Here is a 12500-nt window from a genome sequence, read left to right as displayed (position 1 = left end):
AAATCAAATTATCAAGGCAAAGCAGAATCAGTATATAACAACTATCACAGAAGATACTAGAAATGACTTCAGAAAGAAAAAAATGTTTGGTAACAGTATAAACTGCTGAAAATTGGTCATACACAAACTGATATCACTGGGTCAAGTAACTTCTTGATAGATGGCTCCTTGAAGACAACACCAGCAGCAGCAGCAGCAGCAGCAGCAGCAAAAAACAGACCAAACTGTAATAACTTAACTTCATATACTGTTTAATAAAAGTAGCATTAAACCTTTCAGGATCCTCTGGAGGAGCAGCACAGTCGAACAGATGTAGGCTAAAGAAGTGGTTATTAGTAAGACCTGATTTACTCATTCCTCCAACTGAGCATCGATGTAAAATTCGCTGGTTCATGTATCCCAAAAATGGAACTGTTGAGGACTTCCATGTGATGCAAATGTTGGAAGCATAATGAATAAAAAAACAACATTTAGTTAGTATTAGAATACAGAGAGAGAGAGATAGAGAAAATGCTTGCTGAATCCAAATTCTGTATCTTAATATGTGCATGGGTGTGATGCACACATATACAGTTATATACATATGTCATTTACTTGGTGTGTTTGTAAAACATGCACACATCACATAAATATCACTCTCACTCATATTCTCTCTTACTCACTTGCTCATCCACTCACTCTCTAACATGGCCAGGATATGTTGTGTGTTCCCGCAATGGAATCAAATTAAAATTCCAAGCTGCGTATGGCATCATTCGTTAGCCGTGAACTACTGCAGTACATAAGTTTACTGAAGGAGCACTGCTCTGTTTTTTCTCTGACCATAATTTATATGTTCATAATATACATCTCATTCAATTTCCTCCAAACAAATCAAACTTTAATCTGTTGTCATCTGACATGACCCTGCATACCTTACATGCCACAATTTGCACTTAGCAGCTACCACTGTTGAAGTTACATATATGGGTGTTAGGAGTAAATAAAAATCTGAAAGAGAGAAAGACAATGAATTGATGACACAGCATCAGCTTCCATAATCCGTTATGATTTTAACCCATCAATGACTAAAAATATTGTGGATTCTGTCTCATAATTTACACATTTCCTCAGAAACGTTGCAAGAAAGTTAGGTCAAGAATTTTCGGAGACCTATATTCTCTTCAAATTTTAACAGTTTCAGGCCCTTACAAGAAACACGTTTCCCTCCGATGAAACGGGATTGGTAGAATCAGTGAGAAAGGATATAAAAATAAATGAAAATCACAATGCCTCACATCTTCCAAGCAGTCATATGTGGTCAGCATAAACAACATAAACACGTAGTTCTATTATTCTTACAAGCTTCTAAAACAAGTCAAACCATTCACAAAAGAGGAACAAACAGGCTAAACAAAAACTACAGAAGTGTGCAAAATATATATATATCAAACAGTAGTGAATGACAGCACAACCCTGGTAAATGATGCATGGAAGGACAAGGGCCAGGACACACAAAAAATGGCTTTTCATACCCCCCATCTTGACTCCTGCGTTCTCACTGTTACATAATGATCAAGTACCAAGAATATTGTGTGTACGTTGGTATGACAAACAGCAGTGTGTGCTCAAATACCTAAGCCAATGACTTAAGGATGCACGGCATGACAAATATGAAGCTGTGTTGGCACAATTCAGGAATTATGCAAATGTTATTACAATTAGAGAAATAACCACAGAGAGGAAAAGGAGACAAAGAACTCAAACTACAAGGAAGTAAGAAAGATAGGGAGAGAAAGCAAGAGAGGAGGAGGACAAGAGAAGGAGAAAGAGAATCTTGGTGTTGTTGTGACACTTTAGCTGGGAAAAAAATCTGTGACCCACAGAAGTAGTACAAAGACAATTATTGCAATCCCAACCTCAATATTCCTTTTAATTTCATGCTTAGTCAAAATGCTGATCCACAATGGCTTACTTTCCAATGATCATAAAGCATTTTTTCTCCAGGGGCAACCCTGGGATACATTTTGAATACATCACATCTATTAGGAACTTTCTGCAACTAGTAACAAATCACTTAGCCAAAAACATCAAGAAAAGAAAGAAAGGTGCACTAAAACATAACTTTCCACTTCAGCTGAGGTAATGATACCCATATTATAGTGCCCCCTTTCAACAAGAAAGGCTGGGTAAAGTACTATTCTGCATATGCTTCTTGTTGCAGAATTTTTTTGCTTGCATATATCACCTGTTGGCTAAACACAGCAGGACTGAACAATTAACACTCATATTCAATCAGAATCACAAGACACGTCATCCAATTCCATTTCGGATGAAAATAACCAAATCCAAAATCTACAACGACGTAGGTAGATGGCACAGAGACCAGACCCATCGCACAAATTTTTTTCCCCATATATTTCCAAATCCTTTCCTCTTCAAACGAAACTTGACGCATAATTTTCAACAGGCACAAATGTTGTACGGGCAATAGGACCCAGAGGGCCAGGCCATATACGACATTATCCTTTCATAAGTTCGTTAAAACAAAAAGCACACACTTCAGTTTGCCTGACAAACTGGTCTGAGCCAAAAGCTGCAGAAAGAGGATGAAAATATTCACCTTATTATTTTACAAGGTTAAAAAGAAAAAAAAAAAAAAAGCTACTACAGCACATGGCACTGTGACATTTCTGACTGATAGACCTACATGAATGCGAGTGATGAGTAAGCAGTAAAATATTGTACTTCTCTTGTTTTTCCTTAGAAGTTCTGTAATGGGGAGAAACAATGAAGGCCCATTATAACTTGTGCTTATGGGTTATATTTACGTGCTGCACTTAAGTCACATAATTTTTTCACTGGTCATCATAAATGATATGACATTATGCTCATAAATACTGTTGATCACAAGATATTTTATAGCTTTCTTTTGAAGGCTTCAACATTTTGGTATCAGCTGTTAGTGGGAAAGTGATGTCCTATGTTGAAAAGGGCACAGCAGCCCCCCCCCCCCATGAAAGCATGATGGAAGGAAAAATAATTTCATACATTTACCACACTCAACAACTGAGAAGACAGTCTGTGATGCCAGAATTTATTTGAAAGAAAAGCAATGTGCAACTTTTCATGGTAAAAAATAAAACACAAGACCAATATTCTCAACAAATTGCTTAAACACCTCTCCTTTGTCAGATTAACAGTATGCTAAACCCAGGCCCAAGTCCAACTTTTGCTTCTTACATATCAATAACTTTGTTGATACTAGCAAGTAAATCTGGTTTTAAAAGAAAGCAAAAGTGCATCAGCAATAAATTCAGTAAGAAATATTGTAAAACTTTTGTTTTGATTTATCTCCCCATAAACAAATGGGTGAAACAAATAAAAATCCCATGTTCCAAAAACTATAAATCCAGTAATAATCTAACAGATAATCAATATACCAATTAGTATAAGAATACACTGAAACTGGTGTGCATTTGTTCTTGTGCAGTTACATATATAATTTCTTAGTAGTGCTAAGTATAATTTAATAGATCTGAAGTGCAAGAAACACGTTCAGCATACCCTATCGTTAAAATTGTACAGATTCTTGAAGTATATATGTATTTAACAATAGAAGTTACACTATGTTTAACATCAGTTACTTGTGTTCCCTGTATATCTATTTTTCTATGGAATAAAAATAAAATAATATCTATAAAACTATTCCTGACTCAAAATATTTAAAATATATTTATTTACTAATACAACTGCTCGTAATTTATCCTTGTATCATCTATGGAACTTCATGACCAAAGTTCAATATAAAAATCCTTCTCATATATTTTCTGTCATTCAAAGTAAAAAGAAATATATATATATATATATATATATATATATATATATATATATATATATATATATATATATATATAATATTTCATTACACAATCCTTACACATACATGCTTATCTAATATCAGATTCTTTGAAAATATAATTTCCCAACTGTAAAAAGAGTATTTTGATCATATCTCATTCTACCACAATATTTAGACTGAGAAGACTTCCACAATTACTACAAACAAACGATTTAGAGACTTAGCCTTTTAAGTTCTATTCACCATGATCACAGGTAGTTGCAAAACGTTTGCATTGTCGTATTCTGCATGAGGCCTGTCAAAAGCTAATACATCTGATAATGTTTGATTATTTCCTTCAGCCACACTCTCAATATCATCCCTGGCCAATAACCTCACTCTCCTTGTTGGCTCTCTTCTACTTGAGTCAATCACTTGTGTTTTCCTGCCTCTATCTCTTTGTGGAAGAAACATAGTGAGTGTGAAGTAGTAATTCTAGTGCTGTAGGGCATATTTCATGCAGCCAACACTATGGTTTTTCCTCCTCCCACCCACTCTGCTCTCCATACTACTATATATAATAGTCACCACCAAGTACATGCAGTAGATTGTTTTATTTTTTACAATGGAAAAACTATTTTATGAGTTTTATTTACATACTTATGGTAATCTTTTTTTTTCATTCATATTTGAGGAGGGGGAGGGATGAGGATGGGATGAGGATGAGGAAGAGGAGGAAAAGGAAGAGGAAGGAGGAAGAGGAAAGGAGGAAAAGGAAGAGAAGAGAAGAGAAGAGAAGAGAAGAGAAGAGAAGAGAAAAGAGAAGAGAAGAGAAGAGAAGAGAAGAGAAGAGAAGGAAGAGAAGAGAAGAGAAGAGAAGAGAAGAGAAGAGAAGAGAAGAGAAGAGAAGAGAAGAGAAGAGAAGAGAAGAGAAGAGAAGAGAAAAGAGAAGAAAGAGAAGAAAAGAGAAGAAAGAGAAGAAAAGAGAAGGGAAAGGAAGATCAGAGAAAGGAGAAGTAAAAGGAGAAGGGAAAGGAGACAGGAAAGAAGGAAAAGGTGGAGGAGGAGGAGAAAGAGGAGTCATTTAATTCCAGCTCTTTCAGAAACATGCCTCATTAATGATCAACTAGACCATAAGTTATTGGGGGAAAAACATAGCTGCAAGAATGACTCAACTTCAGCGAAATAAGTTGAATTCACTGTACTAAGGTTACCTACCAAAAACAAGTCTGCTTAAGAAATGCCAGACAAGACTGGTACAAGAGCAACAAGTGAGAGGAGTTATGACTTACTTATGACTCTAATAAATGTACACTGGCAATTTGGTGACCAATTAACTTGGGACATGTGGTGCAGGTAGATGCTACTTTATCACCCTACGGTTCAGCTAGTGTGACTAAGCCCTGACATTTCTTTAGCATCTTTGCATGACGTCTTCATATCACAGGGGAACACTGCAGCTGTTGTTTACCCTGAGTAAACACCCGACTTTAAGCCTCTTCTAGCAACTCATTCTAGGAGATTTTTGCCAACATTAATGACAGTGCCATTTCTGTCTATTACTTTAATATTCCATATCACAGACTGGTATTGCCATTTCCTCTGTATCACTGTTACTAATTCAATATACTGATGCTCTATCATTCAACAAAATTGCATGTTTATATCTATGAGTCCATTTTCATGTTTCGTTGTAGCTATTTATTTATTGTCAGGTCTATTTGGCCTTACAAACTGCTCTCTCTCTCTACAATTGTCTAGCCATGAAACCTTAAATATACAAGTTCAAATAGTCTAAGTCTGAGTGGTTTTTATATGTTATAAGAATTTGATAAATGGTGGCAAAGGAAATTTATTTATTAAAATATTCTTGATAACATGGCATGAAACACAAGAGTAGGCACACATAAATAAAAAAATGTTAAATAAATAAGATATCAAGAAATGGAATTTTGAAACCTCTGACTTTTTAGAATAGTATGCATCAAATTGTAATTCCTAGTTAAGATATGTAATGGAATTAAATGATAATAATAAATTGATTAAATAAATAAATAATTATATGAATATGAAAGTAAGCTATTAGAACTAATGCAGCTTTCATGGTTCTCTTTGATTATATAGCATAGATAATTATATATGCCATGTTAAATTATGAATATGCTGAATATATAATCTATTATTACAAAACTTGCTATATGTGCTATTCCATATAAAACTTGTAGCAGAAAATAAAAAGTAGTATTAATGGGAAGGGAAAAACACACACACACACACACACACCACGCACGCACGCACGCACGCACGCACGCACGCACGCACGCACGCACGCACGCACGCAGAGGAAGGTAATGAACCTAAATGATAAGATTCCCCCCCCCCCCCCAAGAGATTAAGTATTCATGATATCATAATTTTTCTTTGCAAAAACTTAGGAAACATATTTTAGGCTCAGTATGTAATACCTGAAGAATAAGAACTACACTTCTCATTGTACCATCTGCATTGATAAGCTGGGCCTTCAAAACAACATTTATCATTTATGATGCCTACAACTAGGGTTTAAGCATGTGACAATGTTAAAGTTTTTCAAAATGATTTTCCGATTAAACTGGAAGACATTAAGGCGTTACGGATCACTGTATAATGTTGCACATTTAGCATATAGTCAAGTGACAATGCAAATCTTCGTAAATTTGCTGATCATTGCATGATACTGTAAATTGCTGCATGATGCAGCAACCTGTGAAAAAAATATATAACCCTAATAAATAATACTGCAATCAAGCCTACAAAAATTATATTACCAAACTCTTCCTTGTAACAAAGATGGTTGACTTGATGCATCAATAAATATCAAGCAACTGCTATGCCTTAAATAGAATTCATCTCACTCACTTTAACCAAAAATTTCATGTTCAATTACTACTTTCTGAACAGGAAGAGCTAATACCCTAGAAAAAAAAATGCTGACAATATGCATTAACTGCTGACAATAGTGGAAAATAATGATGGCTTACAGTTACTGAATTACATTTACTATACTGTAACATATTAACATGTAATAAGGCATAACTAATTCTTGTAAGTATACTGTAATGTAAAAGATTCATCAAACCTATACTAATCTTAAGGTCTGACGATATATCATGAAGGAAATGCCCACTTCACTATGTCAAGTTCCATCTAATATCAAGACGAATTATGCCTGCCCACATGAAAATAGATAACTTGTATTTGCAATATCTTATATGACAGAGAAAATGAGGACTAACTTGCACCTTCATGCAAAAAACAAATACAGAAGATAATGGTAGCTATACAGTTTAAGACATGATGTCTCAGACAGCAGCATAACCTCATAGCTATACCAAATTTGGTATTTCTTTATAAAACAGACAACCTTCCCAGAGACTTCATCCTACCTCCATGTCACATAATTTTATTAATATTTAAGTTGTAATGACTGGGTGTACTACCCCAGGGGAGCGTTGACAGGGGCATTGCCCTCCAATCCCTCTGGCAAACACTATCTTCACCTTGGTATGCACAGCAGAGCTGAAATCGGGAACACCGAGTAGGTTTAGGCTGATCTTCTTTTCTATAATTGTAGTGTAACTATTCAAGACTGCTAATTATATCATCTATTAAGGACTGTAACTTTTTGTCCTCTAGGAGAATATCTCTTCAATTTGCTCTAGCTTTGTGCATCCATACCATAAAGTTTAACCCTATTCTCTTTGCAACAAAGGCATAAAATTAACCCATTTATAACAAGTGATGTCCACTCACTTATTGCAAATATTTTACAAAAGCGTAATCATAGCATAAGCCTATTTCCTAGCAGCCGTGATAACATCTGATAAGACCATCCATGAATCAGACAACTGCCTTAGGTATGGAGCTAAATGCACTAATACTTCACAGCCTCGCCAACCTTTAGCTATGGATTACCCTGGAACATCATTAAGATGAGTATGATTTATGATATGTCACTATATAACACTAATAATTCTGTGACAATTTTCTTCAACAATGTTATGGTGGAATTAGAGATAAGCATGATACAGTATAGCACAGGAGAGAACACCTCGCACCACAAGTTTCAATAGCAATCTCGATCTCAGGGCGTGTCATGATACATATCACGCTGTAAAGCTGTAACACGTTTCACTCGAATCTGAGAATAACAACCATCCTTTAATAACCAGTTACACAGTGACTTGCTGGCTGGCAACACTGTGCCTATGTTTTCAGCTTGCCCACTGTTAGTAAATCTGGATTTATTTGCAATTGGAGTGCTGATACATTCCAATTACTAAATTGCCATGAAATAGTAATATAAGGGTATGGTATATTCATTACTGCTAGATAGCTAGTCTGGGATATTTCAAGTAGTCTAACCGATTGGTTGAATGATATTCCAAGTAAATGATCAGTGGAATTAAATATTCACCAGGTATGAAATAAACACTTGGATGTTTTTCATTTGAGTCTGAATGAGTCATTTTTTTCTTTAATGTGATATAGCTCATTTCTGTGTATCCCAAAAATCACTAGTTCCTCATGGATATAAAAGTCAAAAGTTACCTTTTAACAAATTAATGAAAATATCTATCAGATTAAAATATAAAATCTAAATACTTACTGTATGAGGATTTGCTCCTGTCATTGCACCAGTTTCCTTGTATAAATATTTTCACACAGACATATTTTCAGCAATGCTAATTATACACAGCGTAAAACTTGTTTCCAAATCACACATTACGACAAACTTTACAACAGTAAAGATTTTATAGTAAATAATTGGGAAAAAAAAGAAGTGTCTCAATTATGCATTACCACAATATCGAGTAAATGTACAACAGAAGAGGAAAACGAAAGGTGGCCATAAGACTTGTAAGTATAATGCCGTTACTTATCTAAGTAATACTGCACAATACTGCATAAGTTTCCGGGGGACGAGGGCTATCCCATAGGCCTACCATTTGCTATGAGATGCTTGGTTTCTGGTCATAGATTACACCATAAAAGCATAACCCTAATAACAAAAAACGGAGAACCATTGATAAATTTCCTTGTCAATATTCCGAAACCTTCAGTAATATTCGATACCATTCCGAAAACCCCAAGAATCTAAAAATCCTGTTGGTAAATCAGACACCAACAGCTTAATCGCAAAAGACGCAAATTAGTATGAAATCGATGGGCGAATATTACGTCCCCGATAGGTAGGACTGTGTCAGAGAAGACAAAGACGGTGCTGAGCGATACAAAACTTGGATAAAGAAGTGTTTTTGCGAAGATGGGGGAAAGGGCGTCAAATTGCGCTTGAAATGTTGCGACTCGATTTACGCTTTTTGCAGTTATTCACTCCCCCTTCCATGTCATTTTGCGGAAACAGCAGCACCGATGCTCGAGTCCGGTACACTTCCAACACCCAGGAACCAGACAGACACAAACAAACACAGACAAACAAACACAGCGATATTTTGCAGCGCGATAAAGGCCGAAGTCTTCCCCTCCTGCTCCCGCTCCTCCGACGCCGCCCGCTATTCTCTCGCAATTCTCGGTCTTCACGAGGCGAAATCCGACGATTTTTTCGCTTCGGAGGCTTCTAGGCTAATGAAAATTGGTGAATGTGGGAAATGAAGGTGTGAGATTAGCTCGTCCATTAGAAATACGGAAGATAAATAAGGATTGAGTGTCACTACCTCTAGTCTCCTCGCTTCTCAAGTAAACAACATACGCGGTGAGGATAACCGACCCGCCTTCTTATATACATCTACTTCTAGTGCTCCTACTATATTTGGGGCTATTTTATACATATAATGCACGGTATTCTTATCTATTTTCACTTAATGTTACACTATTCACCGATATTTGTTTCATTGCGACGAGCGTTATCTTAACCGAGTATGAGTCATCAGCTACGTAAGGAGGTCGATTTGAAATTCGTTTGTAATACCACAGAAACGTTGATAACAGTAACACCATTTACACGAATCAGAGATCCGTATAATCTAGACACAGCCAGCTGTTCCGAAATGCTCACTACAGCCTTGCTTCCGAGTTTCCAATAATGCGCATTTGTCGACGGTGCGCAAACTCCATTCAATTAAGCGCCCACGTGCAGGAGTGGCACCACCTGTTCCACTCGAGCTTTGCATGACTAAGATCCCCGGCAAGTCGTGGCATTCTTCAAATTTCCCAGAATGTTGACGGGGTACAGCAGCGACATTGCCGATGTTAAACTGAAGGCAACCGGTGATGACCCGCGTCCTGTGTCCCATGGCACTGGCATTTTCTTCCTCCTTTCTCCCAAACAAGAAATATAAAATACAAAAATGAAGGGATAAATAAACCTTGAATATAAGTAAAAACAAACCAGGAGAACTGACCTTGAATAGGTACTTAGAATCAGAGGAGTATGCAAAATCGATGACATCGCCATATTTTTTTCTCTCTCTCAAATTCTTGAAAAGGCAAGGCCCATAAACAAAACACGTGCACAACTATCAACACGAAATTCAATATCTAGACAATACCTCTCGTAATATGTTAACGGACAATAGAGATTCCTGGCAAAAGGTAATTTCTTTGTGACTGTTATCGAACCCGCGGCAGTTGTTAGAATCGTAGTCACGCACACCATACATTAGGGAATGTCGGCCAAGTGTGCTGCCAGCCTTTGTATGCGGAAATTATTTCTCTGTAAAAGTGTGATCAACATCAGCTGAAGTGCTGGTGTTGATTTCTAATATATATATATATATATATATATATATATATATATATATATATATATATATATATATTTAGTAGTGTTGTAGAGACAGACAGAATAACACATAAATAATAAAATAATCACAACATACATAGATATATATATATATATATATATATATATATATATATATATATATATATATATGTGTGTATGTAGTTGTGTGTGTGTGTGTGTTGTGTATTATGTACATATGTTGTGTGATATGATTGATGTGTATTTGTTTATTGTTTTTTTCATCTATTGATATTATTAAATAAATGGGATTACATATCTGCTAAATGTTATATGTAGCTTCAATAGCATTTATATATGAATACTTTAAAAGCAGATTAAATCAAGTCGCGGGGTGGTGTAATTTTTGTATACATACATATTTTATGGTCCGGTGTATGTACACACACCACACAACAGAAAACACAAACTATCACACAACACACTCACACACACAACACACAAAACACACTGGCACAACACAAAATATAATATATATATATATATATATATATATATATATATATATATATATAATATACATTTTTTAATATAATACATTAGTATATAAATATATATATATATATATATATATATATATATATATATATATATATATATATATATATATATATATATATATATAATATAATAACATAATAATATATATATATATATATAATATATATATATATATATGTGTGTGTGTGTGTGTGTGTGTGTGTGTGTGTGTGTGTGTGTGAGTGTGATGTGTGTGTGTATGATTGTGAGTGTGTATGTGTGTGTGTGTGTGTGTGTTCTGTGTTTTTCCTGCTATTTGATATTCATTAAAGTAAATGGAATTACATATTCTTGCTCAAATTTATCTGTAGCTTCCAATTGCGCGTCTTTATCCTGATGAATATCTTTTGGGAGAGATAGTCAATTCAAATCAAGTGCTGGTGGATGTCGTAAATTTTGTATAAAGCAGTTATTGTGTGGGTCCGTGGGTATTATTATTATTTTTATAGAAACAAACTATTTTTCTGAAGAAGAATTCTCTCACACACAGAAACATATGTGTGTATATATTTAAATATATAATATATATATATATATATATATATATATATATATATATATATACATATATATACATATACATATATATATATATTATATATATATATATACATATATATATATATATATATATATATATATATATATATTACACTTACACACACACACACCTATACACTACACAACACACACACACACACACACACACACACACACACACACACACACACACACACACACACACACACACACACACACACACACACACACACACACACACACACACATATATATATATATATATATATATATATATATATATATATATATATATATATTATAATATATATATATATATATATATACATATATGTGTGTGTGTGTGTGTGTGTGTGTGTGTGTGTGTGTGTGAGTGTGTGCATGTATGTATGTGTATGTGTATTCCTATGTCTGTCTCTTTGTGTAATGCTTTTCTGTGTTTTAACCTGATAAATATCTTTTGGGAGAGAAATTCAATTAAAATCAAGTGTTGGTGGAAGTCATAAATTTTATATAAAACAGTTAAACGTAGATTATATCGTGACTTTGTTTTTATAGAAACAAACATAATCAAATTTTCTTAAAATTAAGTATCAATTGACTTAAACCAGCGAATCACTGAATAAATTAATCGATTATTAAATTCCAAAATTGTGTTTCCTGTGCACAGATTGATAATTCTACTCTCCTCAATGGATACGGTAAGCTTATTAACATAAGTTAGTATGTAAATTTCATAGGCCTGAATTAAACTGTTGCTATAAGTATTACAGCCATAATAACTAGAGTACAACTGTA

General features: G+C 34.6%; 1 protein-coding gene across 2 annotated transcripts in view; it reads right to left on the bottom strand.

Annotated features, from left to right (window-relative positions):
• The window catches only part of LOC119597947, a 34786-nt gene extending 25215 nt beyond the window's left edge, over positions 1–9571 (bottom strand). The window contains exon 1 of one of the 2 annotated variants that reach the window (XM_037947616.1): positions 9535–9571. The gene's annotated coding sequence lies outside the window, so the exon portion shown is untranslated. Of the gene's footprint in view, positions 1–8468; positions 8489–9534 lie in introns of those variants that run through there. The other variant, XM_037947617.1, reaches the window with a different exon arrangement.
• Between the last annotated feature and the right edge of the window lie 2929 nt (positions 9572–12500).

The sequence above is a fragment of the Penaeus monodon genome, chromosome 40 (assembly GCF_015228065.2).
Source record: "Penaeus monodon isolate SGIC_2016 chromosome 40, NSTDA_Pmon_1, whole genome shotgun sequence".
Lineage (NCBI taxonomy): Eukaryota > Metazoa > Arthropoda > Malacostraca > Decapoda > Penaeidae > Penaeus > Penaeus monodon.
The sequence above is the reverse complement of the archived record's forward strand: the minus strand, read 5'-3'. Positions and strand labels throughout refer to the sequence as shown.